A 27246-nucleotide genomic window follows, 5' to 3' on the forward strand; every position below is an offset into this window, starting at 1 on the left:
TGGGAGTTCCGTACTGCGGCGTGGCTTGTCTTCTTCCCTGGTTCTTGCATCATTTGTGCGGCAATTGAACTGCCGAACAGGCCTTCCGAAGGATGGAGTCCTGAAAGTAAGAGAAAAATAAAAAATCGGCAGCCCCTGGTACGGTTTAAGCCGTATTTTTGGGTGTGCCGTGACGGTGCCCCTCCCCCTGTACCCATGGTATCTCTAGAGCGTAGTTATGTACGCAAAGTACTGGCATCACCTTTTTGCGAGGGTTGGGGTTGGGGCCGCATTGCTAAGCCTGCTCAGATCGTGCCAGGCGGTCTTGTTGTAGGTTACTCCGGGCGCGCTTGACGGTGTCCAGTCGTTTAGTGGCCGGACTAGAGAACTGCCTGGAGAGGCTGCTTTGTACTTCCGCTACAAGGGCCGCCGTGTGCTCCTCCATTCGGAGGGAGCATTCGGTGTTTCCATTGACCGTAATTACTCCTCGAGGGCCTGGCATCTTGAGCTTAAGGTATGCGTAGTGCGGTACCACATTGAACTTAGCGAATGCGGTTCGCCCGGGCAGTGCGTGATAACCACTGTGAAACGGGACTATGTCAAAGATTAACTCCTCGCTTTGGAAATTATCCGGAGATCCGAAGACCACTTCAAGTGTGACTGAGCCTGTACAGTTGGCCTCTACACCTGGTATTACGCCTTTAAAGGTCGTTTTGGTGGGCTTAATCCTCGAGGGATCTATGCCCATTTTCCGCATTATATCCTAGTAAAGCAGGTTCAGGCTACTGCCGCCGTCCATAAGGACTCTAGTGAGATGAAATCCGTCAATAATTGGGTCTAGGACCACTGCGGCGAATCTGCCATGACGGATGCTAGTGGGATGGTCCCTTCGATCAAAGGTGATCGGCCAGGAGGACCATGGGTTGAACTTGGGGGCGACTGGCTCTACCGCGTATACATCCCTTAACGCGCGCTTCCGCTCCATTTTGGGGACGTGGGTTGCGTATATCATGTTCACCGTCCGCACTTGTGGGGGGAAACCCTTCTGTCCACTCTTGTTCGGCGGCCGGGGCTCCTCGTCGTCATCACTATGCAGCCCCTTGTCTTCATTTTCGGTGTTTAACTTACCTGCCTGCTTGAACACCCAACAATCCCTGTTGGTGTGATTGGCCGGCTTTTTGGGGGTGCCATGTATCTGGCACAAGCGGTCGAGTATTCGGTCCAAACTGGACGGGCCCCTAGGATTCCTTTTGAATGGCTTTTTCCGCTGACCAGATTTAGAGCCTCTGAATCCAGCATTAACTGTCGTATCCTCAGCATTGTCGCCGCTAATGCGGCGCTTCTGCTTGTTGCGACGCGACCTGCCACTACTGTCCCTGGTGTCCGAATTACCAGGGTTCTTGGTCATATTGTTGCTACGAGCAAGCCAGTTGTCTTCTCCCGTGCAAAAGCGGGTCATGATTGTCGTGAGTGCTGCCATAGATTTCGGCTTTTCCTGTCCAAGGTGCCGGGCCAGCCACTCGTCACGGATATTGTGCTTGAAGGCTGCTAGGGCCTCACCGTCCGGACAGTCGACTATATGATTTTTCTTTGTTAGGAACCGTGTCCAGAATTTCCTGGACGATTCCTCTGGCTGCTGAATTACGTGACTTAGGTCATCGGCGTCTGGGGGTCGCACATAAGTGCCCTGGAAATTGTCGAGGAATGCGGCTTCCAGGTCCTCCCAACAACTGATTGATCCTGTTGGCAAGCTGTTAAGCCAATGCTGAGCTGGTCCTTTAAGCTTGAGTGGGAGGTATTTGATGGCGTGGAAATCGTCGCCGCGGGCCATGTGGATATGAAGGAGATAATCCTCGATCCATACCGCAGGATCTGTTGTGCCATCATATGATTCGATGTTTATGGGTTTGAAACCCTCGGGGATTTGATGATCCATTATTTCGTCTGTAAAGCATAGTGGGTGTGTGGCGCCTCTGTAGTGGGCGATATCATGACGTAGCTCCAATGAGCTGTGTTCGACCCTGCCGAATTTGTGGCTGGCATGACAGTTACCGTCTCGAGCCATGGGGCGCCCACGCGATCCGTAGATCGATCGTGTTTGCCTTGCCTTGTCCTCCAACATGTCTCGTAAGTCCGGCGCATATTCCCGTGCCTTGGTACGGGGTGTGGCTTGAGTGGAGGGCCGGGAGGCCTCTTTGTCGCGGCCACGAGGTGGCCGGTTAGCTGCATCAAGTGCTTCCTCCTCTAATCGGGGTAGCAACCTGCGCTTTGGGTAGCTCTTGGAGGGGCGTTTGAGTTTATGCTCTTCGTCCGCAAGGACTTCAGTCCATCTGTCGACCAGCAAATCTTGATCAGCTCTAAGCTGTTGCTGTTTTTTCTTGAGGCTTCTTGCCGTGGCCATAAGCCTGCGTTGAAAACGCTCTTGCTCGACGGGATCCTCTAGCACGACGAATACGTCGCCATCGAGGCTTGCCTCGTCTTCAGAGGGAGGCATATAATTATCGTCCTCGACCTCTCTGTCTGCCGCTCTCTCATGAGGGCTGGTTTCTCCATCCTCCTGTGCTAAGTCTTGCTGGAGGGGGTTTTCTTCGGCACTTTCTGGAGTATTATTATCTCCCGTGCTGGAATCGCCGTATTTGTTTTGGCGGGATTTTGAGCGGCGCCGCTGACGCCGGCGCTTAGGCTGTTTCTTGGAGGGGTCATTCTCCGCTATTCCATCGCCATCTCCCTCTTTTGGGGTGTCCACCATGTATATGTCATATGACGAGGTGGCTTTCCAGGGACTAGTAGGTGCTGGTTCTTCATCATCTCCTTCCTCGGCGTCCATACCGTCGATGTCTTCGGAGTCGAAGTCGAGCATGTCGGTTAAGTCGTCGACAGTGGCTACAAAGTGGGTGGTGGGTGGGATTTGAATTTCTTCATCGTCCGTACCCCAACCTTGCTGACCATAGTCCGGCCAGGGCTCTCCTGATAAAGAGAGAGACTTCAGTGACTTCAGGATATCGCCGAAAGGCGAGTGCTGAAAGATGTCCGCGGCAGTGAACTCCATGATCGGCGCCCAATCAGATTCGATCGGCAGGGGCGCGGAGGGTTCAGAGTCCGGAGAGGAGTCCGGCTCCTTGGAGTCACGAGTCTCGCAGAGTACGGGGCTGGTGTTCGGCTCAATCGCCGTTGGGGTCGCAGCCCCCGAGGTAGCATCCAACCGCCCATCCTCGATCGGCGCAGTTGGCTCCGAATTGAGGGTCGGAGCTGATGCGGGTGCGGCCTCTAGGGCACTGTTCGGCGGCAGAGCTAGATCATGCTCGTCGTGACAGTGTAGCATGCTCGGCAGTGGCTCGAATCCGTCGAAGATCAAGTCTCCGCGGATGTCAGTCGTGTAGTTTAAACTTCCAAATCTGACCTGACGGCCAGGGGCGTAGCTTTCGATCTGCTCCAGACGGCCAAGCGAATTGGCCCGTAGTGCGAAGCCACCGAAGACAAAGATCTGTCCGGGGAGGAAGGTCTCACCCTGGACTGCATCGCTATCGATGATCGTAGGACCCATCGAGCCTGACGGCGACGACACAGAGGAACTCTCAATGAAAGCACCAATGTCGGTGTCAAAACCGGCGGATCTCGGGTAGTGGGTCACGAACTGCGCGTCTAGGCCGGATGCTAACAGCAGGCAAGGGACACGAAGTTTTACCCAGGTTCGGGCCCTCTCGATGGAGGTAAAACCCTACGTCCTGCTTGATTAATATTGATGATATGGGTAGTACAAGAGTAGATCTACCACGAGATCGAAGAGGCTAAACCCTAGAAGCTAGCCTATGGTATGATTGTTGATGTGTACGTTGTCCTACAGACTAAAACCCTCCGGTTTATATAGACACCGGGTAGGATTAGGGTTACATAGAGTCGGTTACAATGGTAGGTGATCTACATATCCATATCGCCAAGCTTGCCTTCCGCGCCAAGGAAAGTCCCTCCCAGACACGGGACGAAGTCTTCAATCTTGTATCTTCATAGTCCAGGAGTCCGGCTGAAGGTATAGTCCGGCTATCCGAACACCCCCTAATCCAGGACTCCCTCAGTCAGCTTAAGGAAAACGGACGGCAAAGAACTGACAGACGGCAGAGAAGGTCTTTGCGATCAACCTGTTCTTTGCCATCTGCTGGCGGACGGCAAAGAGAGAGCTGGCCCCACTAAACGAGTTAATTGAGGAAAACTTAACAGCCCCCCTCTTTGACGTCCGCTAGTAGACGACAAAGAGGAAACAAAGCGGACGGCAAAGGGTGGGTGGACGGCAAAGATTCTTCCTAACTAACGGCCGAGCCCCACCCCGCCACTTCTCTCTGTGTCTCTCCCTTTCTCCTCCCCGACGCCCGCCGCCGCCCCCGCCGCCCCCCGCCGCCACCACTACCCGCCGCCGCCCCCGCCACCTACCGCCGCTTGCCCCGTCGACCCACCACCGCGCCGCCCCCCACGCACCGACGCCTCGTCGCCCCACCACCCCGCCGCCCCGGTGCCCTGCCGCCCCACCACGTCGTCGCCCGACCGCCCCCACCACCCCGGCACCTCCTCCACCCGCCCACCACCCGGCGCCACCGTCGCCCCCGGCGCCACCACGGCCCCAGCGCCCTCGCCTCCCTGCCGGCTCGGCGTCGCCGCTCACCGCCCCGGCGCCACCGTCGCCCCCGTCGCTGTCGCTCGATCCGATGAGTTATTTTTTCTTCTATTTTTTCTTTTCTTTTGCTGTTAGATTTAATGTTAGATTCAGTTTAGTTTTAGTGTTAGATTCAGTTTAGTTTTAGTGTAGAAGAATAAGATGATGATGAAGAAGAAGAGGTGAGAAGGGAGGAAGAGGAGGAGGGAGAAGAAGAAAGAAAAGAAGAGGAAGAGGAAACCCTAAACCCTAGTTTTAGTTACAGTTTTACTTTAGTTTTAGTTTCAGTTTAGTTTTAGTTTTTATTTTTAGTTTATTTATTTTAGATTAGTTTTAGTTTTAGGAAGAGGGGAGGAGGGAGGAAGAGGAGGAGGGAGAAGAAGAAAGAAAAGAAGAAGAAGAAATAAGAAGAAGAAGAAGAAGAAGAAGAAGAAGAAGAAGAAGAGAGGAGGAGGAGGAAGAGGAGAAGAGGAGGAGGAGGAGAAGAAGAGAAGAAGAAAAGGCTGTCACGTGCCCCGACCGCGACCCACACCTCGACTCCGACCCCCGACACCCTGACACCACACCTCGACCCCGACACCCCGACCCCCGACACCCAGACCCTGAAACAGCACCCAACCCCGACACGACACCCCGACCCCCGAAACCCTGACACCCCGACCCCCGACCCCCTGACACCCCGACCCCGACCCCCGACCCTCGACACCCTGACACCACACCCCGACCCCGACACCCCGACACCCCGACCCCCGACACCCAGACCCAAAAACAGCACCCCGACCCCGACACGGCACCCCGACCCCGACACTCCACCCCGACACCATATATATTTTTTGATTTTGTTATGAAAAACATCATATATTATTATTCATGTCGGTATTTTTTTATGTTGTATTAATTTCGTTTACTCTTTGTCATGGCAGGTGTTGAAAGATGGTGGGCACTGGTCCGGAGCGCTCCGAGGCCCCTTCTTCATCGGCGTGTGGTGGGAGGTCTTCCATTCCACCTGCACAAATCCGACGAGCGTTGTTGGACAGTATGGCGACACCGCCGGGCCCTTCTTCGTCAACCGCGGTGCCCAGCAGGGGACGAGGAAAGGGAGGGAAGAAGAGAGGAGCTGGAGCACGTGGTTGCGGGAGAGGAGGTAGGGTGACTGCTAGGGTGCCTTCCTCGCCGCCACCCCGAGCTGTTTCACCTGAGAACGTGGCTGCTAGGGTGCCTTCCTCGCCGCCAACCCCAGCTATTTCACCCGAGCACGTGACTACTAGGGTGGACTCATCTAAGGAGGAGGCTACATGGACTCCGGTCCACGAGCCTTGGGTCCACGGGCCTTCGACCCACGATAGTTGGGCCCACGAGACCCCGAACGAGCACACGTCTGGATGGGGTACCTGGCTGGATCATCCTGAGGGGCCGAGTGGCCATGCTGATGATGTCGGGGAGCCGACTGATATTGAGGAGGAGGGGGCACCGTCTACCAGCGTGGTTGTACACGGCTCCCGTCCGTGCCGGCGACCCGCGAGCAGAGGTGGTTGATTTTCCCTGATGGAGAGAGGTAAGTGCATTTAATATTTTTGTACCTTCTGCATTCACATTTCTTCAAATATCTAATGCGTTGGCCTTGTCATGCTGCATTGGTTGGGACCACCATGAGAAGGTCCGTCGGCCCAACTCCGTCCTTGGAGTGCTTTGCCGGCAAAACTTCCCGGGGTTTGTCACGTTGCCTGGTGAGGGTCGGCTTCCAGAGCTTGGATTGAGCTGGGAGCACTACTTGGCTGCCCCGGCCCCGTCGGGTGAGATTATCGATGGTGTCTTGTGCAACGCGAGGGCAGACGTGGTGATCAGAAAGTTCTGGGTAATTTCTCCTTTACACAATTAAAAATCTTCAACTAGCTAGTTATTAATTGTACTAATCAATATTGTCTCATTTGATTGCAAACATTCTACAGGTGTCAGGAGGGATACGAGGAGGACGAGGCAAACGTTATCGAGAACGTCTGCAAGCGCCTACTACAGAACTTACGGCACGAGGCTCGGGTGCAGGTTGTTCGAGACTACTACGCTTGCGTGGTATCAAGAAGCCCAAGCCGACGTGCCGCGAGAAGTCCCTGAGTAAGGAGCAATACATGAAGGTAATTCTTAAGGCCTTGTACTTACTTCCTTCATTTATTAATTCATAGCCGTAGCACTCAAGTTTCTATTTGCTAACTTAGGCGCTTCCGAGATGGTGTGCGGATCGGATGGATTGTTGGGAGGTGTTGGTCAATGTGTGGTGCTCAAAAGAATGGCTAGCCGTCCACAACATGGCCAAGGACAAACGTGCCCAAATGGAAGGTGTGCCACACCATCAAGGCAGCTCCAACTTAGATCAGTTCGGGCGGAACTGGGTATGTGGTTTGTTTCATGATTCATGTAATTCATTCATCATGCTAGCTTGAGCCCTTTAATTACTAATTTACATTGTTTCTCTCTTTCAGGCATGCTACAATAAGGCGGATAAGGTGCCAGAGGTGTACGACCTCTATGCCATGGCCCATACTGCCTCTTACAAGAAAGTCAAGGCATTCTCTCCGTCTGACCTTGATGATGCAAACAACTTCACCAACATCTCCTCCCACGACAAGCTCGTGAAATATAGAGATGAAGGGAAGGCGAGGAAAGGGGAGGACTTTAACCCGAGCCAGGGTCCCATTGATCCAGAGCTGGTGATGATAGCTGGTGGCGAGAGGTCCCATGGCTCGATAGCCATTGGAGAAGGACTTATCCATTGTCCTAGCACTCTCCCGGAGATCAAGGCGTGCCAGTCGAGATCCACTCCTGAGATAAGGCCTCGTGAATGGCCAGTCCAACTCGCCTTCGAGGTTAGTTATACGTACTCAGCTATCTTTCTACATTACATTGTGTGCGCTTCCATCAATGATTACAAATGCTAACGAGGAGTGGTGTTGCAGGCTGCTATACAGAGTGAGAGAGATGGAACGGAGAAACTTCTATCGGAGGCGGCGGAGAGGCAACGGGAGTTGGAGGAGAGGACGACAAAGATGTTGGAGGAGGAGAGGGCACGGAATGACATGCAGGCAAGGGCAATGTACGAGCTCCTTGTGGTAAGTTTCTTCTGCTGATTAGCCAAAACATTCATGTAGTGTTTGTCTCATTACTAACTAGTATGACTGAGTCGTCAAAACCAAATGTGCAGTCTGTGTGCGAGAAGTTCGGTCAGACCGCTCCGCCGATGCCAGTGATTGCTCCTGGGACGACGGTGAGTTTAATTTGAATGGACACTACTTGCTAGTCTGAACATTTGAGTGTCATCATGCTAACGAGACATTGGAAATGATCTTTGGTGCAGCGTAACTCCAGCAAGCATCGCACGATCCTTCTCCAGGTACCGGCACGAGCCAGCCCTCTCCCACACCTCCATGATCACGGTAAGTTTCTCTAGTGTTTTGCTTAAAAAATGCATAAAGACCTAGACTTAGCTTTATTTCCTCCAAAATGACTTAATAAGCTTACTGACCTCCAAAACCATCCATTTTACCTAAGTTATCTCTAAAATGATCTATACTTAGCTTTGTTTCCTCCAAAATGACCAAAGTTAGCTCTAATATGCTTAGTTAACTATGTTTGCTCAATAATGACATTTACTTAGCTTACTTATGTCAAAAATGGCATAATTAGCTTAGTTAGCTCATAAATGATCCATTTTACCTAAGTTAGTTCTAAAATGATCTATTTTACCTTAGTTAGCTTATAAACGACCCATTTTACCTAAGTTAGTTCTAAAATGATCCATTTTACCTTAGTTAGCTCATAAACGATCCATTTTACCTAAGTTAGCTCTAAAATGACCCATTTTACCTTACTTAGCTCATAATGATCCATTTTACCCAAGTTAGCTCTAAAATGACCCATCTTACCTAGGTTAGCTCCAAAATGACCCATCTTACCTAGGTTAGCTCTAAAATGATGCATTTTACCTAAGTTAGCTCATAAATGATCCATTTCACCTAGGATAGCTCATAAACGATCCATTTCACCTATGTTAGCTCACAAACGATCAATTTCACCTAAATTAGCTCATAAATGTCATATATTCTTCTTATTCCTCATTTTCTTCATCTTCTTCTTCTTCTAATCTTCTTCTTCTAACTTTCTTATTTCCCATTTTGCAGAATTCATTTGCTTCACGGAAGCATGCATACATGGAGTGCTTGTTTGGATGAACTATGTTTCTTTTGTATCGATGAACTATGCATGTATGCTTTGATGACACTATTGTAATATGTATGGTTGGATGTATGTATGTGGAACTTGCTATGTATGGTTGATGGAACTATACATTTATGATGAAATTATATGTGTTGGATATCTCATATGTTTGCTGTGAACTTGCCATGTGCAAAATACATATGTATCGTCTATTTGTTGTGAAAATGGTTGAGTATAAGAAAAAAAAGAAAAAAAAGAGGCAATGCAGGCTCTTTGCCATCTGCCACCGACGACAGCGGGCTCTTTGCCTTCTGCCGCGGACGGCAAAAAGGACACGTGGCAACCACCTATGTTTTCTGGCAGCTGACCATTTGGTCAATTTGCCTACAGTGGCAGATGGCAAAGGCCTGATGCTCTTTGTCGTCAGCCACCTAACGGACTAACAATGAGTTTATTGTCGTCTGCTTTCTTTGCCGTCCGCGTCAGGAAGCAGACGGCAAAGTAGCTGATTCCTGTAGTGATGGCCCAATCTTTTTTGTAGCAAAGGACAAGCCTGGACAAACTCTTATATGAAGGAAAGCGCTCCCGGGAATTATTGTCAAGCTAGTTTTCATCACGATCATATGATTCGCGTTCGGTACTTTGATAATTTGGTATGTGGGTGGACCGGTGCTTGGGTATTGTCCTTACTTGGACAAGCATCCCACTTATGATTAACCCCTATTGCAAGCATCCGCAACTACAACAGAAGTATTAAGGTAAACCTAACCATAGCATGAAAACATATGGATCCAAATCAGCACCTTACGAAGCAACGCATAAACTAGGGTTTAAGCTTTTGTCACTCTAGCAACCCATCATCTACTTATTACTTCTCAATGCCTCCCTCTAGGCCCAAATAATGGTGAAGTGTCATGTAGTCGACGTTCACATGACACCACTAGAGGAATAACAACATACATCTCATCAAAATATCGAACGAATACCAAATTCACATGACTACTAATAGCAAGACTTCTCCCATGTCCTCAGGAACAAATGTAACTACTCACAAAGCATATTCATGTTCATAATCAGAGGGGTATTAATATGCATAATGGATCTGAACATATGATCTTCCACCAAGTAAACCAACTAGCATCAACTACAAGGAGTAATCAACACTACTAGCAACCCACAGGTACCAATCAGAGGTTTGAATACAAGGATTGGATACAAGAGATGAACTAGGGTTTGAGATGAGATGGTGCTGGTGAAGATGTTGATGGAGATTGACCCCCTCCCGATGAGAGGATCGTTGGTGATGACGATGGTGATGATTTCCCCCTCCCGAAGGGAAGTTTCCCCTGCAGAACAGCTCCGCTAGAGCCCTAGATTGGTTCCGCCAAGGTTCCGCCTCGTGGCGGCGGAGTCTCGTCCCGAAAGCTTGCTTATGATTTTTTCCTCGACGAAAGACTCCATATAGTAGAAGATGGGCATCGAAGGGCCACCAGGGGGCCCACGAGGCAGGGGGTGCGCCCCCACCCTCGTGGCTGGTGGGTGGCCCCCCTCTGGTACTTGTTCCGCTCAGTATTTTTTATATATTCTGGAAATAACTTCCGTGAAGTTTCAGGACTTTTGGAGCTGTGTAGAATAGGTCTCTAATATTTGCTCCTTTTCCAGCCCAGAATCCCAGCTGCTGACATTCTCCCTCTTCTTGTAAACCTTGTAAAATAAGAGAGAATAGGCATAAGTATTGTGACATAATGTGTAATAACAGCCCATAATGCAATAAATATCGATATAAAAGCATGATGCAAAATGGACGTATCAACTCCCCCAAACTTAGACCTCGCTTTTCCTCGAGCGAAAGCGAAATCGAAAAATATGTCCACATGTTTAGAGATAGAGGTGTCGATAAAAATAAAATACGGACATGAGGGCATCATGATCATTCTTAGAACAGCAACATATATTTATTTTGTCATATGATCTCTTATGCTAAAGTAACAATTCAATCACAATTTCAAGTATGAATCATAAACTTCATTGAGAACCAACAAACTCTAATCTCAGTCATTGAGGCAATTGCAATTTATCATAACATAGGACAGAGTCAATATAAGAGCTTTTCAGCAAGTCCACATACTCAACCATCTTTTAGTCTTTCACAATTGCTAACACTCACGCAATATTTATGGGTATGAAGTTTTAATCGGACACAGAGAAAGATAGGGGCTTATAGTTTTGTCTCCCAACGTTTTACCTCAAGGGTAATGTCAACAATAACAGTTCATGAAGACTCACATCCAATTAGCTATATATATCAGGATTTTTCCAACACATTATGCTTTCCAAAAGATAAAATGTAAAAAGGAAAGGTAAAGATCACCATGACTCTTATGTAAGGTAGAAGATAAAAGTAAAAGATAGGCCCTTCGCAGAGGGAAGCAGAGGTTGTCATGCGCTTTTATGGTTGGATGCACAAAATCTTAATGCAAAAGAACGTCACTTTATATTGCCACTTGTGATATGGACCTTTATTATGCAGTCTGTCGCTTTTATTTCTTCCATATCACAAGATCGTATAAAGCTTATTTTCTCTGCACTAATAAGTCATACATATTTAGAGAGCAATTTTTTATTGCTTGCACCGATGACAACTTACTTGAAGGGTCTTACGCAATCCATAGGTAGATATGGTGGACTCTCATGGCAAAACTGGGTTTAGGGGTATTTGGAAGCACAAGTAGTATCTCTACTTGGTGCAAAGGAATTGGCTAGCAAGAGAGGGAAAGGCAAGCTCAACATGTTGGATGATCCATGACAATATAATTTATCTCAGATGTAAGAGAACATAACCCATTACGTTGTCTTCCTTGCCCAACGTCAACTCTTAGCATGTCATACTTTAATGAGTGCTCACAATCATAAAATATGTCCAAGATAGTATATTTATATGTTAACCTCTCTTTCTTTATTACTTCCTATTAATTGCAACGATGACCAAAACTATGTTTGTCAACTCTCAACAACTTTCATTCATCATACTCTTTATATGTGAGCTCATTACTCTCCATAAGATCCATATGATCTCTTTATTTCTTTTTATTATTTCCCTTTTTATTTTATTCCCTCAAGATCATAGCAAAACAATCAAGCCCTTGACTCAACACTAATCTTTATTATATATAGCTCACGGACTCGATTACATAGAAGAATCATAAAGCTAAACTCACAACTAGATTATGCTAAAACTTTATTCTACTAGATCAAGATATTATCAAAAGGATCAAACTAAGAAAAATGGTAAAGATAAAAGTGATTGTGATACGATACCTGGGCACTCCCCCAAGCTTGGCAGTTGCCAAGGGGAGTGCCCATACCAGATACTCAGTTCTTCTTTGTTGGTGAAGAAGGTGGAGTTGTTGATGATGGATAGTCGCACATCGAGCGTAGGAGGTCCTCCAACCTACGGATAATGCCCTTGAGTGCGATGATATGCTCCTTCAACAAAATATTTTCACGTGTGAGATACTTGTTTTGTATATGAGCTAGCTCAGTCATCTTGAAAGCTTCGATCTTAGTTGGGGTAAGAAGATTGTGATCAAGTTGAAGGATGTCTTCTGCTGCCGGAACTTGGTCCTCTGTGGCCTTCTTGATCCCTTCATCCTCATTGATCTCCATAGGTTCTTCCCTCTTCAGTTCTATATTCATTAGCCAAGCATTGTTGTCACCCTTGTTGGAGGAAGGGGACGACATGATGCCTGGCCTTGACAACCCTGACAAAAGACAGCTTGAAACAAAGACAAGAGATATTTGCGTGATACGGTGGTCAAAACCTTCAGGAGATTATATAATGAATTTTTACTGACTAAAAGAAGTATTTTGCAAGAAAACAGAGTCCGGATAGCACACAAGGTGCCCATGAGGCAGGGGGCGCGCCCAGGGGGGTAGCGCACGCCTCCCACCCTCGTGGAAGCCTCGTGTCCTTCCCGGACTGCTTCTTATTTTCCTATTTTCTTAAATATTCCAAAACGAAGAAATATTGCCTTTAGAACTGTTTTGGAGTCGGTTTACTTACCGTACCATGTACCTATTCCTTTTCGGAGTCTGAAACGTTCCGGAAAGTGTCCCTTATGTATTCCTCCGGGGTTACGGTTTCGATAATATTAGTTTCAACATTTATGGGATTACCTGAGATATAATGTTTGGTTCTTTGACCGTTCACCACCCTCGGATTTGTGCCTTCGAAGTTGTTGATTTTTATGGCACCGGAACGATAGACCTCCTCGATAATGTAAGGACCTTCCCATTTGGAGAGAAGTTTTCCTGCAAAAAATCTTAAACAAGAGTTGTATAGCAATACATAATCACCTACATTAAACTCACGCTTTTGTATCCTTTGATCATGCCATCTTTTAACTTTTTCTTTAAACAGTTTGGCATTCTCATAGGCCTGGGTTCTCCATCCATCAAGTGAGCTAATGTCAAATAACCTCTTCTCACCAGCAAGTTTGAAGTCATAGTTGAGCTCTTTAATAGCCCAATATGCCTTATGTTCTAATTCAAGAGGTAAGTGACATGCTTTGCCATAAACCATTTTATACGGAGACATACCCAAAGGATTTTTATATGCAGTTCTATAAGCCCATAATGCATCATCAAGTTTCTTGGACCAATTCTTTCTAGATCTGTTAACAGTATTTTGCAAAATTAATTTGAGCTCTTTGTTACTTAATTCTACTTAACCACTAGATTGTGGGTGATAAGGAGATGCAATTCTATGATTAACATCATACTTAGCAAGCATTTTACGAAAGGCACCATGAATAAAGTGTGAACCACCATCAGTCATTAAATATCTAGGGACTCCAAACCTCGGGAAAATAACTTCTTTAAGCATCTTAATAGAGGTGTTATGATCAGCACTACTAGTTGGAATAGCTTCTACCCACTTAGTAATGTAATCAACAGCAACTAAAATATGTGTATACCCATTAGAGGAAGGAAAGGGTCCCATATAATCAAAGCCCCAAACATCAAATGGTTCAATAACAAGTGAATAATTCATAGGCATTTCTTGACGTCTGTTAATATTACCAATTCTTTGACATTCATCACAAGACAAGACAAACTTACGGGCATCCTTGAAGAGAGTAGGCCAATAAAAACCAGATTGCAATACCGTGTGTGCAGTTCTATCTCCAGCATGGTGTCCTCCATAAGCCCCGGAGTGACACTTGCGTAGGATCTATTCCTGTTCATGCTCAGGTACACAACGTCAAATAATACCATCTACTCCTTCTTTATAAAGATGTGGGTCATCCCAAAAGTAATGTCTCAAATCATAGAAGAACTTTTTCTTTTGCTGGTATGTGAAACTAGGTGGTATAAATTTAGCAACAATATAATTAGCATAATCAGCATACCATGGAGCAGTACGAGAAGCATTTATGACATATAATTGTTCATCAGGAAAGCTATCATCAATAGGTAGTGGGTCATCAAGAGCATTTTCTAACCTAGACAAGTTGTCTGCAACGGGGTTCTCAGCTCCCTTTCTATCAATAATATGCAAATCAAATTCTTGTAGCAAGAGAACCCATCTAATAAGTCTAGGTTTATCATCTTTCTTTTCCATAAGGTATTTAATGGCAGCATGATCAGTGTGAATAGTTACTTTATAATCAACAATATAAGGTCTGAACTTATCACAAGCAAATACAACTGCTAAGAATTCCTTTTCAGTGGTAGCATAATTTCTCTAGGCATTATCTAGAGTTTTACTAGCATATTGAATAACATTTAATTTCTTATCAACTCTTTGCCCTAGAACAACACCCACAGCATAATCACTAGCATCACACATAATTTCAAAGGGTAAATTCCAATCAGGTGGCTGAACAATAGGTGCAGAAATCAATTCTTTCTTAAGTATTTCAAATGCTTCTACACAATCATCATCAAAGACAAAAGGAATATCTTTTTGTAATAGATTAGTCAGAGGCCGAATTTTTTTTTGAGAAGTCCTTAATGAACCTCCTATAAAAACTGGCATGACCGAGGAAGCTTCTTATACCTTTAATGTCCTTGGGACATGGCATCTTTTCAATAGCGTCGACTTTAGCTTTATCAACTTCAATGCCTCTTTCGTAAATTTTATGCCCCAAGACAATACCTTCATTAACCATAAAGTGGCACTTCTCCCAGTTCAAGACAAGATTAGTTTCTTCACATCTCTGCAAAACTCGATCAAGGTTGCTCAAGCAATCATCAAAAGAGGATCCATTAACGGAGAAATCATCCATGAAAAACTCACATATCTTTTCACAAAAGTCAGAGAATATAGCCATCATGCATCTTTGAAAGGTAGCAGGTGCATTACATAAACCAAAAGGCATACGTCTATAAGCAAAAGTACCAAAAGGGCAAGTAAAAATGATCTTTGATTGATCATCAGCTGACACAGGTATTTGAGAGAAGCCAGAGTAACCATCTAGAAAGCAAAAATGTGTATGTTTGGATAATCTTTCTAGCATTTGATTAATAAATGGCAAAGGTTAATGATCTTTTTAGTAGCCTTATTTAATTTTCGGAAATCAATTACCATCCTATAACCTGTAATAATTCTTTGTGGGATCAATTCATCTTTATCATTAGGGACAACAGTAATACCTCCCTTCTTAGGGACACAATGGACAGGACTTACCCACTGACTATCAGCAACGGGATAAATTATACCTGCCTCAAGGAGCTTTAATATTTCCTTTCTTACCACTTCTCTCATCTTAGGATTCAGCCATCGTTGGTGATCAATAACGGGTTTGACGTCTTCCTCCAAATTTATTTTGTGTTGACATAGAGTGGGACTAATGCCCTTAAGATCATCAAGAGTATATCCAATAGCAGCACAGTGCTTCTTCAAAATTTTCAATAATTTCTCTTCCTCCTTCTCTGAAAGGTTAGCACTAATAATAACATGATATATTTTCTTTTCATCAAGATAAGCATATTTAAGAGTATTAGGTAATGGTTTAAGCTCAAACACGGGATCACCCTTGGGTGGAGGAGGATCCCCTAGGATTTCAACAGGCAAGTTGTATTTCAGAATAGGTCCCTGTTTAAAGAATACTTCATCTATTTCCCTTCTTTCATTCATAAACATATCATTCTCATGGTCTAGCAAATATTGTTCTAAGGGATAAGTAGGAGGCATAGCAATAGAAGCAAGACCAATAATTTCATCTTTACTAGGCAATTCTTCATCACGAGGTTGTCTACGAAATTTAGCAAAACTAAACTCATGAGACATATCATCCAAACCAATAGTAACAACATCCTTCTTGCAATCTATCTTAGCATTAACAGTATTCAAGAAGGGTCTACCAAATATAATGAGACAAAAGCTATCTTGAGGGGAACCAAGAACAAGAAAATCAGCAGGATATTTAGCCTTCCCACACAAGACTTCAACGTCTCTAACAATCCCAATTGGTGAAATAGTATCTCTATTAGCAAGCTTAATGGTAACATCAATACCTTCTCTCTCAGCTGGTGCAATATCATGCATAATTTCTTTGTATAAGGAAATAGGTATTGCACTAGCACTAGCACCCATATCACATAAGCCATGATAACAATGATCTCCTATTTTAACAAAAATAACAGGCATGCCTACAACAGGTCTATGTTTATCCTTAGCACCAGGCTTAGCAATTCTAGCAGTCTCATCACAGAAATAAATAACATGCCCATCAATATTATCGGCCAAGAGATCTTTAACCATAGCAATATTAGGTTCAACTTTAACTTGCTCAGTGGGTTTATGTGTCCTAATATTACTTCTGTTGACTACAGTTGAAACTTTAGCATGATCTTTATTCTAACAGGGAAAGGTGGTTTCTCAGCATAAGCAGTAGGTACAACAGGATCACTATAAGTGATAGTCTTTCCTTCAACTTTAATAGGTGCAACTACTTTTACTTTAGTGGGAGGATTATATTTAAACCACTTCTCCTTAGGGAGATCAACATGAGTAGCAAAAGATTCACAGAAAGAAGCTACTATCTCAGAGTCAAGTCCATATTTAGTGCTAAATTTACGGAAAACATCGGTATCCATAAAAGGTTTAACACAATCAAACTTAGGTGTTATACCTGACTCCTTACCTTCATCGAGATCCCAATCTTCAGAGTTGCGTTTAATTATCTCCAATAAATTCCATTTGAATTCAATAGTCTTCATCATAAAGGAACCAGTATAAGAAATATCAAGTATGGAGCGATTGTTGTCAGAAAGCCGAGCATAAAAATTTTGAATAATCATTTATCTTGAGAGCATATGATTGGGGCATGAATATAACATTGACTTAAGCCTCCCCCAAGCTTGAGCAATGCTTTCTCCTTCGCGAGGCCAAAAATTATATATATATAATTACGATCACGATGAACAAGATGCATAGGATAAAACTTCTCATGAAATTCCAATTTCAACCGTTTGTAGTCCCATGATCCCATATCATCACATAGCATATACCATGTCAATGCATCTCCCTTCAAAGATAAAGGGAAGACCTTCTTCTTGATAACATCATCGGGCATACCTGCAAGCTTAAATAATCCATAAACTTCATCCACATAGATTAAGTGTAAGTTGGGATGAAATGTTCCATCTCCTGCAAAAGGATTAGCTAGCAGTTTCTCTATCATACCCAAAGGAATTTCAAAGTAAACATTTTCAATAGGTTGAGGATCAACTATTTGCTCTACCGGTCGGGGTGAAGATACCCCGAACAAGCCCCTTAAAGGATTACTTTCCATAGTAATAAGTGACAGTAAATTTCAACACACTATATAAATTTTTCCTTACCAAATTCCACCTACCAAAGGCGCTTCACTCCCCGGCAACGGCACCATAAAAGATTCTTGATGACCCACAAGTGTAGGGGATCTATCGTAGCCTTTTCGATAAGTAAGAGTGTCGAACCCGACGAGGAGCAGAAGGAAATGATAAGCAGTTTTCAGTAAGGTATTCTCTGCAAGCACTGAAATTATCGATAACTGATAGTTTTGTGATAAGATAATTGGTAACTAGTAGCAAGTAATAAAAGTAAATAAGGTGCAGCAAGATGTTCCAATCCTTTTTGTAGCAAAGTACAAGCCTGGACAAACTCTTATATGAAGGAAAGCGCTCCCGGGGACACATGAAAATTATCGTCAAGCTGGTTTTCATCACGATCATATGATTCGCGTTCGGTACTTTGATAATTTGATATATGGGTGGACCGGTGCTTGGGTACTGTCCTTACTTGGACAAGCATCCCACTTATGATTAACCCCTATTGCAAGCATCCGCAACTACAATAGAAGTATTAAGGTAAACCTAACCATAGCATGAAAACATATGGATCCAAATCAGCCCCTTACGAAGCAACGCATAAACTAGGGTTTAAGCTTTTGTCACTCTAGCAACCCATCATCTACTTATTACTTCTCAATGCCTCCCTCTAGGCCCAAATAATGGTGAAGTGTCATGTAGTCGACGTTCACATGACACCACTAGAGGAATAACAACATACATCTCATCAAAATATCGAACGAATACCAAATTCATATGACTACTAATAGCAAGATTTCTCCCATGTCCTTAGGAACAAACGTAACTACTCACAAAGCATATTTATGTTCATAATCAGAGGGGTATTAATATGCATAATGGATCTGAACATATGATCTTCCACCAAGTAAACCAACTAGCATCAACTACAAGGAGTAATCAACACTATTAGCAACCCACGGGTACCAATCTGAGGTTTGGATACAAAGATTGGATACAAGAGATGAACTAGGGTTTGAGATGAGATGGTGCTGGTGAAGATGTTGATGGAGATTGACCCCCTCCCGATGAGAAGATCATTGGTGATGACGATGGTGATGATTTCCCCCTCCAGGAGGGAAGTTTTTCCCGGCAGAACGGCTCCGCCAGAGCCCTAGATTAGTTCTGCCAAGGTTCTGCCTTGTGGCCGCGGAGTCTCATCCCAAAAGCTTGCTTATGATTTTATTCCTCGACGAAAGACTCCATATAGCAGAAGATGGACATCGGAGGACCACCAGGGGGCCCACGAGGCAGGGGGCGCGCCCAGGGGGTAGGGCGCGTCCCCACCCTCATGGCTGGTGGGTGGCCCCCCTCTGGTACTTGTTGTGCTCAGTGTTTTTTATATATTCGGAAAATAACTTCGGTGAAGTTTCAGGACTTTTGGAGCTGTGCAGAATAGGTCTCTAATATTTGCTCCTTTTTCAGCCCAGAATCCCAGCTGCCAGCATTCTCCCTCTTCATTTAAACCTTATAAATAAGAGAGAATAGGCATAAGTATTGTGACATAATGTGTAATAACAGCCCATGATGCAATAAATATCGATATAAAAGCATGATGCAAAATGGACGTATTATTTACACATCATACCATGGGTTTCATGAATCACCATATCCAGAGATTCGTCGACACAACTTGTTGCCAAATAATTTTCAGTGTGTGAAAGGCATCAAGCTTCCATGCGATGGATGGCTTTTGCAAACCCGACATGCGGCGATGTGGTTCATGCCAACAGCAAATATGCACAACTTGATTCGTACTGATATCTAGACTGAGCCATGTATTATGCTGCTGTAGCACAACTCTTTTTTGTTGGATATTATGTACTGTTGTTAGTTTGAAGCACTCCTTTGTTTTAAAGGATAGATACCTTTCTGGGATCAAGTGCATCCTAACTTACCTGCGCAAGATGTACTGATAATGATGATGAAAATGTTGTGCAGTATATATATAGGAAAATGGGTTGGTACTCTTAGGAGTACGTACTCCTACACACGTGGCGGTCACTGGCGCTATAGAATTTACTGCACAGAGCCATTTAGCTTTTAGTTAAAGAAAAAAACTACACCTAAAACAAACAAAGGTCATTGCTCCTTTTTTTCAGGCATTTTTACATGCGTTGCGCTTATCCATATCTCCTCCCGTCTGATTGGCGTTATGCGGCGGCGGCGGCTCGCACCGCTGCTGGAGGATTACATCTGCCTCCGAGGGAAGTAGCTCGCTCGGCAGCAGCCTCCGTTGGCTGCGGGTCATCTTAGCACCGGATAACAGCGGCCTGACTGACCAGGTATCTTTCAAGATCAGATCTTGTACAAGGCACTTAACTCTCAGATTCTGCCGGTTTCTAGGTGGCTGGAATTAGGCAACCACTGCCTTCCGCGTCTCCAGCAACAGAGTGCCATCCATGAGAACAATGGAACCCAGTTCTTACTGCTTGATGTAAAAGTCTACTCCAAGTTCTCCAACCGCAAGCAGCTTTGGAGTCCACAAATCACTGGTTAGATACCTCATCGATTTGTCTCGCTATCATCTTGATACAAAATTCCTCATATCCACAATTCCTCTCCTCGAGCGGCATTGATTCTAGCCCATAGTTGCCATGTTTCCGGTACGGTGGGAACGAGGAACGGGAACGGGGGACGAGAGTCGAGGGCTGGAAAAAATAGGGTACAGTGGGGGTATACATCTCTAGAACGATTTTTCTAAAGCGGAAACGCGATCCAATCAATTCCGGTACGATGAATACGGTACGGTACCATGGAACGAGGAACGTGAATCTTTATGGATGCGGGGAGCAACTGGCTGGGCTGAGACCAACTGGCTGCATCGTCGATTCATGAAGACTAAAATACATCATCTCCTTCCCAATGGAAAATTAATTAGCAGCCTTGGAGTAATTGGAGAGCAGAACGAGGAGTTATTTAGGGGAGTGGAAAAGAACGGGGCAGAGAGTAAAACGAGGAGTTCGTGATTGATATGGCTGACCTTTTGTTTACTCAATCGATTCAAGAACCAAAACTGTCGAGTCGCCGAACCTGAATCGATGATCCGGCTGCGGAAACGCCGAATCCGCATCGAATCTTACCGAATCGACCCTCGTTCCCGAATCTGATTCCGGGTCGATGAATCCGGATCGAGGGACAGCCCACCGTTCCCTGTTTCCGGCTACTATGTTCTAGCCCCTCTTCTTCTTCTAAATCTGTCTTTTAGGCAACAGTGCAGAAACCATCATAGATCTGGTACGAGTTGTACGACTTGGTTTCGTGCAGTATTTTCTGCATTTTTTTCTTCTAATAATTAAGAGGTTAATGTATTAGCGATACCAACTACTAATTGTTATACTCATCTCAAGTTTTGTGAGTAACTGAGGATATGAGACCCATTCATCATCCCGTTAGTGCAAAATCTAGTAAATCGAGTGAGTATGTTCGGCAGTATATTCAGTATATTGTCCAGTTCTCTGTTTAAGTGAAGCCATCACCGGCCGGCCAAATTGATTGTAGTACCAGATGAGAAGCACTTTGTCTCATCCAATCACACCTAATTAATTTTTTATTCTTAAACACCTTAACAAAGTCTGCGGATCAGGTTACTCTTATAGCTGCTAGTGTAAAAAGATTTTAAGATTTTTCTTCTGTTTCTTTTCTCATAGTACCCAGTTCAGTATTTTCTGTATATGTAGCTTGATATTAGCTAATTTACAATTAATCAATGTTTCTTGAATCAAGTCTAACTTATGTTGTTAACTGTTTTCCATTGAATATCCATGTATGCAAAGGTTGTATATTTGTTTGACCGATGAGCAGCTCCATTATACTCGACCCTCCAGAAGTACATGTGGTGTTATCTGAAGCTTGCTGGAAGATATACCACTTTTTTCTTCTCCAGTTTTTAGCATTTAAACCTTTTTGAAGATGTAGAAGTAGTTGCATAGTCCAGTTTGCTTAGTCGGTGTACATGTTTGTATAAAGATAAAAATTTCTGTACATGATGTACCAATGTGTCGAGTATCTTTAGTAACCATGGAAGAAGCAGAGTGACTTTTGTTTTATATACTCTCTCCGTCCCAAAACCAATTTTATACTAAATCAGCGACACTTATCTTGTTTTGGGACGGAGGGAGTGTATAACACGCATAGTGAACAGTACTGTGATACCCCTTGTTCAGTTATAAAAATATGGATACTTCTTTTTGAGGTAAATCAAAGATATCCCATTGTGTATTCTTTTTGCTTGCAAAGAAACGTAGTATATACTACTAATCGACGAACCTGTGTTTGCTAAGTAAATATGTCCCTGACATGTTTAAAAAAATTAGTACACTACTTTGTTGCTAAGTAGTATGCATACTCGACCGATCTTAAAAACTGGCAATCCCTTTATTTTCAAATTGTAGTAGACTCATTTGTTTTGGAAGTAGCACATACCCATTAGATTAACATACACGGATGAATTTGCCAATCAGTATATACTTCTTTCAGTTTTTTTGGCGATGAAGTACTAGTAGTAGATGGTCCTTCTGAAGGAAAGAAAACCAGTATATGCTACTATGAAATCAAGCAGTATATACTCTAGCCCCGCAAAAACAAGCAGTATATACTGATCAAAAGGCAGTACACACTCGATCATTTGTATAAAAGCTGTATATACTCAATAAAACCAGTACATACCTCTTTTGATCACAAGCAATACCTACTCATTCTAACTGAAAAAATCCCAGTATATCCATATTATGAAACCAATCAGTATATATTGTACCAGCAAAACAAAGCAGTATATATTCAACAAAAAAGTCCAGTACACACTCATTTGGATAAAAGTAGTATATACTCAATAAAAACAGTATATATATCCCTTTTTTCTTGCGGGGACATAAAAAATGTATGGATTTTCTTCTTGTTGAACGATGCATACATATGGATGGATTAGGCACCTGGTATTGAATCCCTTAATTTTAGGATCAACCAGACGCATGCGTGTGGTTGTTGCATGCAACAATATTGTTTTTTCTTGCCTGGCTGTTTGTTTCTTGCAATTAGGTATTATCCAAACTGAAGAATCGGTTAAGAGGTGGGAGTATGTACTCCTGTGTGAGGAATAGTTATTCTTCACCCCTTTTATTTTACCATTAATGCATCATAATTTTACATTCCGTAAATTTTGTCTTATTTCCGACGCAAAAAGGGACCATAAGAAAATATATAATCGACATAAAAAATATTTTATGTTATGTAAAATTACAAACGTAAAAACATAATCTAAAATACACATAAACTGCAAAATTTCTTGTCTTATGACCTATGTTTTTATTTTCTTATGTCAAATTTTACGTAGTGAATCAATAGGAATGTAACTATTTGAATTCCAAACATAATCTAATTATAAAATGATCCTAAGATTACCTCGGGTGAAGAATAACTTATTCTGCACCCTGAGTGATGAATAGTAACACTATATATATATGTATATATATATAATATATATTAATTAGGCTTCAAGTGCGTACTTGTTAATTAAACATATGGTTAAAATGTGACACAAAAGACGACTAGTAAGTAGCACAGTAGCAGTACTAGTATGCCTCGCTCAAATTATTCATCATATCCACACATTGAATTGACGTGACAACACGCTGCGCGTGAGGTGATACAAGAATCCCGGCGGCATGCTCGGGTATTCTGGACTTCAGATTTGGAGTACCACTTATCTATCGAAATATTTCATCATTCACTTAAAATAATCAACTGATCATACATTGAGTACCATATAGCTGGAATTAACCGATGCAAATCGAAGAAGGATTGGTCGGTGCTGCCGGCTGGCGTCAAGTTCGATCCCACGGATCAGGAGCTGATCGAGCACCTTGAGGCCAACGTGAGTGCTGAAAGCGCGAGATCTCACCCTCTCATCGATTTGTTCATACGAACCATCGACAGCGAGCACGGCATATTCTACATCCATCCTGAGAAACTTCCAGGTAAGACACCGATCGGCCATCTACTTGCACAAACATATTCCTTTCTTTATAGCTCTATTTTTCTTTTTAGAGGCAGACCTGGTGAAGCAATTACAATTTGACAGCTAATAAAAAGTGAAATAAGTGACTACAACATGCCAAAGATGTTATGAAAATGCCAACTACGTACACTAAAATCTGTATTCGACAATACTGCAGGTATCACGCTGAGTGGCCTAAGCAAGCATTTCTTCCAGCGTAATTTTAGGGCGTTCAAAAGGAGAACGTGGACGTGTCGCAAAATACAGTCGGAGTACGGCATGCACGTGATGTGGCACACCACCGGCAATACATTGCCGGTGATGGTCAACGGCCGGCAGACGAGCAGCAAAAAGGTTCTGGTGCTGCACACCAACAAAAACTTCAACCAGCAGAGGACCAACTGGGTGATGCACCAGTACCACCTCGGGGACCTGGAGCAAGAGAAGGAGCGGGAGCTGGTGCTCTACAAGATTTTCTACCAGGCGAACACTAGGCCAGGATTAAAAAGATTATAAGTTAGTTTGGTATTGGTACTTGTACTACCTTGTCGTCCGCAAGTTGGTATTGTTGTTAACGATCTTTTGGTATGAACTTTGCATTTACTTCCAACCATCATGCCGAGGGTCGATGTGGATATAAAGCTGAATCATTTGTTTCGAAACGAATTTTCAGGCACCCGATTTTAATTTGATGGGTAGCATAAGCACCTGCCATTTGAATTTCCAGTTCTCCAAATTTTTCGAAACAAGTGCATGCACTTATTATCACGATGAAAAAACAATATCCCTGGTGCATTCCAATTATCAGTCTGTACTTGCAGAATTCTCTTGTTTATTGAGCACGCATATTGTTTTTTCAGGTCAAGCAAGTTTCAACTGGGCTGTAGACTGCCCAGGCTTGGTTTTGTTTTTAACAGGTCCAGCCCATGACGACAACGGGCACAAAGATCCAGTAGGTATCTACTGGCCTCTGACCCGCCAGCGTTAGTTAAATTTTGTCTTGCAACATCTGCAGACAGTTTTTTACTGAATCAAACACACAGTCCAGTTCTATTTTCCTCTTGAAACACATGTCCTACATCCGTTTTCTAATCTCTACCTATAGTTTTACTAGTTCATATACACGTATCATTATATTGAAAATACATAAAATTTCATTTTCATATTTACATCCTTATTTTTGTTGTTGTTTTCCCTCCCGGCGTTGATTTTTTACCACTGGTTTTCCCCTAAACCAACTCAATTGTCTCACGTCTTATTTTCTTACAAAAACAAAACGATTTTTTTAGCAAATCAATAAGTTCTTAAAAAATGTTTATCATTTCGGGATTACAAAAGTTCGGACTCCAACTGAAATATGCAAAATAAGGTTGAACTTTTTGACCGTGGTCTTGAGGAGAAAATGGGCTGTAATAAATTACTTAAGAATTAGCAAATTGGCTGTAAATTATTAAAAAATAGCAAATGTGCTCTATATTGTCTGCCACGGATTTGGAGGCTGACTTGTGGGCCTACTAAGTTCATGCGTACACAAGGTTTCTCAAAAAAGAAACTTAGTCAACAATCGACTCTACCAGCGTCAGACCGTTAGATGTCAATCTAACGGCAATCGTGCTTCTTCAGTCTCTGATCTTCCTGCCCCAGCCGTCCAAACTAGCGCCGTTGGAACCGCCTGCTCCCGCCTCCCGTGGCCGGCTGTGCTACCGGGAAGGCCTCACGGCCCCATCATATACTCGCATCCCTAGCCTGTCTATCCCTCTACTCACCCACACCTTCTGTTATTTTCCGGTGACAGCAGCCGAACCAGTCAACCCTCGTAATCTCCACCGCGTGGGCAGTCACTGCCGTGTCTTCCCCGGCTCAGTGTCGTTCCCTTCGTAGGCCTCGCCGTCGTCCACCGCCCTGATGCTCTCGGCACGGCGTGGTTAACGTGGTCAACAAACGACATCCATCGGAAGTGGATTATACGTGGAGAGGCTGACAGCTGGGTCCACGGCCGCACACAAGAAAATGCCTCCTTATTACGTGTAAAATAATGATTCCTCCACCTGACTTCTGCGACCTGCCGGAATGGCCTCTATATTTCACGAAAAAACGTTCCCTCCGCTGACAGGTCGGACCCACAAAATATATCTTCGCACACAAAGAAGTGCCTCCTTATTGCACACAAAAAAATAAATACCCCCTGCTAGCTGGGACCCACCATAGTGGTGAAGGAAATATGCCCTAGAGGCAATAATAAAGTTATTATTTATTTCCTTATATCATGATAAATGTTTATTATTCATGCTAGAATTGTATTAACCGGAAACATAATACTTGTGTGAATACATAGACAAACAAAGTGTCACTATTATGCCTCTACTTGACTAGCTCGTTAATCGCAGATGGTTATGTTTCCTAACCATAAACAAAAGAGTTGTTATTTGATTAATGGGATCACATCATTAGGAGAATGATGTGATTGACATGACCCATTCCATTAGCTTAGCACCCGATCGTTTAGTATGTTGCTATTGCTTTCTTCATGACTTATACATGTTCCTATGACTATGAGATTATGCAACTCCCGTTTGCCAGAGGAACACTTTGTGTGCTACCAAACGTCACAACGTAACTGGGTGATTATAAAGGAGCATTATAGGTGTCTCCAAAGGTACATGTTGGGTTGGCGTATTTCGAGATTAGGATTTGTCACTCCGATTGTCGGAGAGGTATCTCTGGGCCCTCTCGGTAATGCACATCACATAAGCCTTGCAAGCATTACAACTAATATGTTAGTTGTGAGATGATGTATTACGGAACGAGTAAAGAGACTTGCCGGTGACGAGATTGAACTAGGTATTGGATACCGACGATCGAATCTCGGGCAAGTAACATACCGATGACAAAAGGAACAACGTATGTTGTTATGCGGTCTGACCGATAAAGATCTTCGTAGAATATGTAGGAGCCAATATGGGCATCCAGGTCCAGCTATTGGTTATTGACCGGAGATTTGTCTCAGTCATGTTTACATTGTTCTCGAACCGTAGGGTCCGCATGCTTAACGTTACGATGACAGTTATTATGAGTTTATGCATTTTGATGTACCGAAGTTAGTTCGGAGTCCCGGATGTGATCACGGACATGACGAGGAGTCTCGAAATGGTCGAGACGTAAAGATTGATATATTGGATGACTATATTCGGACACCGGAAGTGTTCCGGATGAATTTCGGATAAAACCGGAGCACCGGGGGGTTACCGGAACCCCCCCGGGGGTTAATGGGCCTTATGGGCCTAATGTGGAGAAGAGGAAGGGGCTGCCAGGGCAGGCCGCGCGCCCCCTCTCCCCCTAGTCCGAATTGGACAAGGAGGGAGGGGCGGCGCCCCCCCTTTCCTTCTCTCCCCCCTCTCTCCTACTTGGACATGGAAAAGGGGGAGGAGTCCTACTCCCGGTAGGAGTAGGACTCCTCCTGCGCCCACCTCCTGGCCGGCCGCACCCCTCCCCTTGGCTCCTTTATATACGGAGGCAAGGGGGCACCCTAGAACACACAAGTTGATCCTCGTGATCGTTCCTT

Source organism: Triticum urartu, chromosome 5, assembly GCF_003073215.2.
Source record: "Triticum urartu cultivar G1812 chromosome 5, Tu2.1, whole genome shotgun sequence".
Lineage (NCBI taxonomy): Eukaryota > Viridiplantae > Streptophyta > Magnoliopsida > Poales > Poaceae > Triticum > Triticum urartu.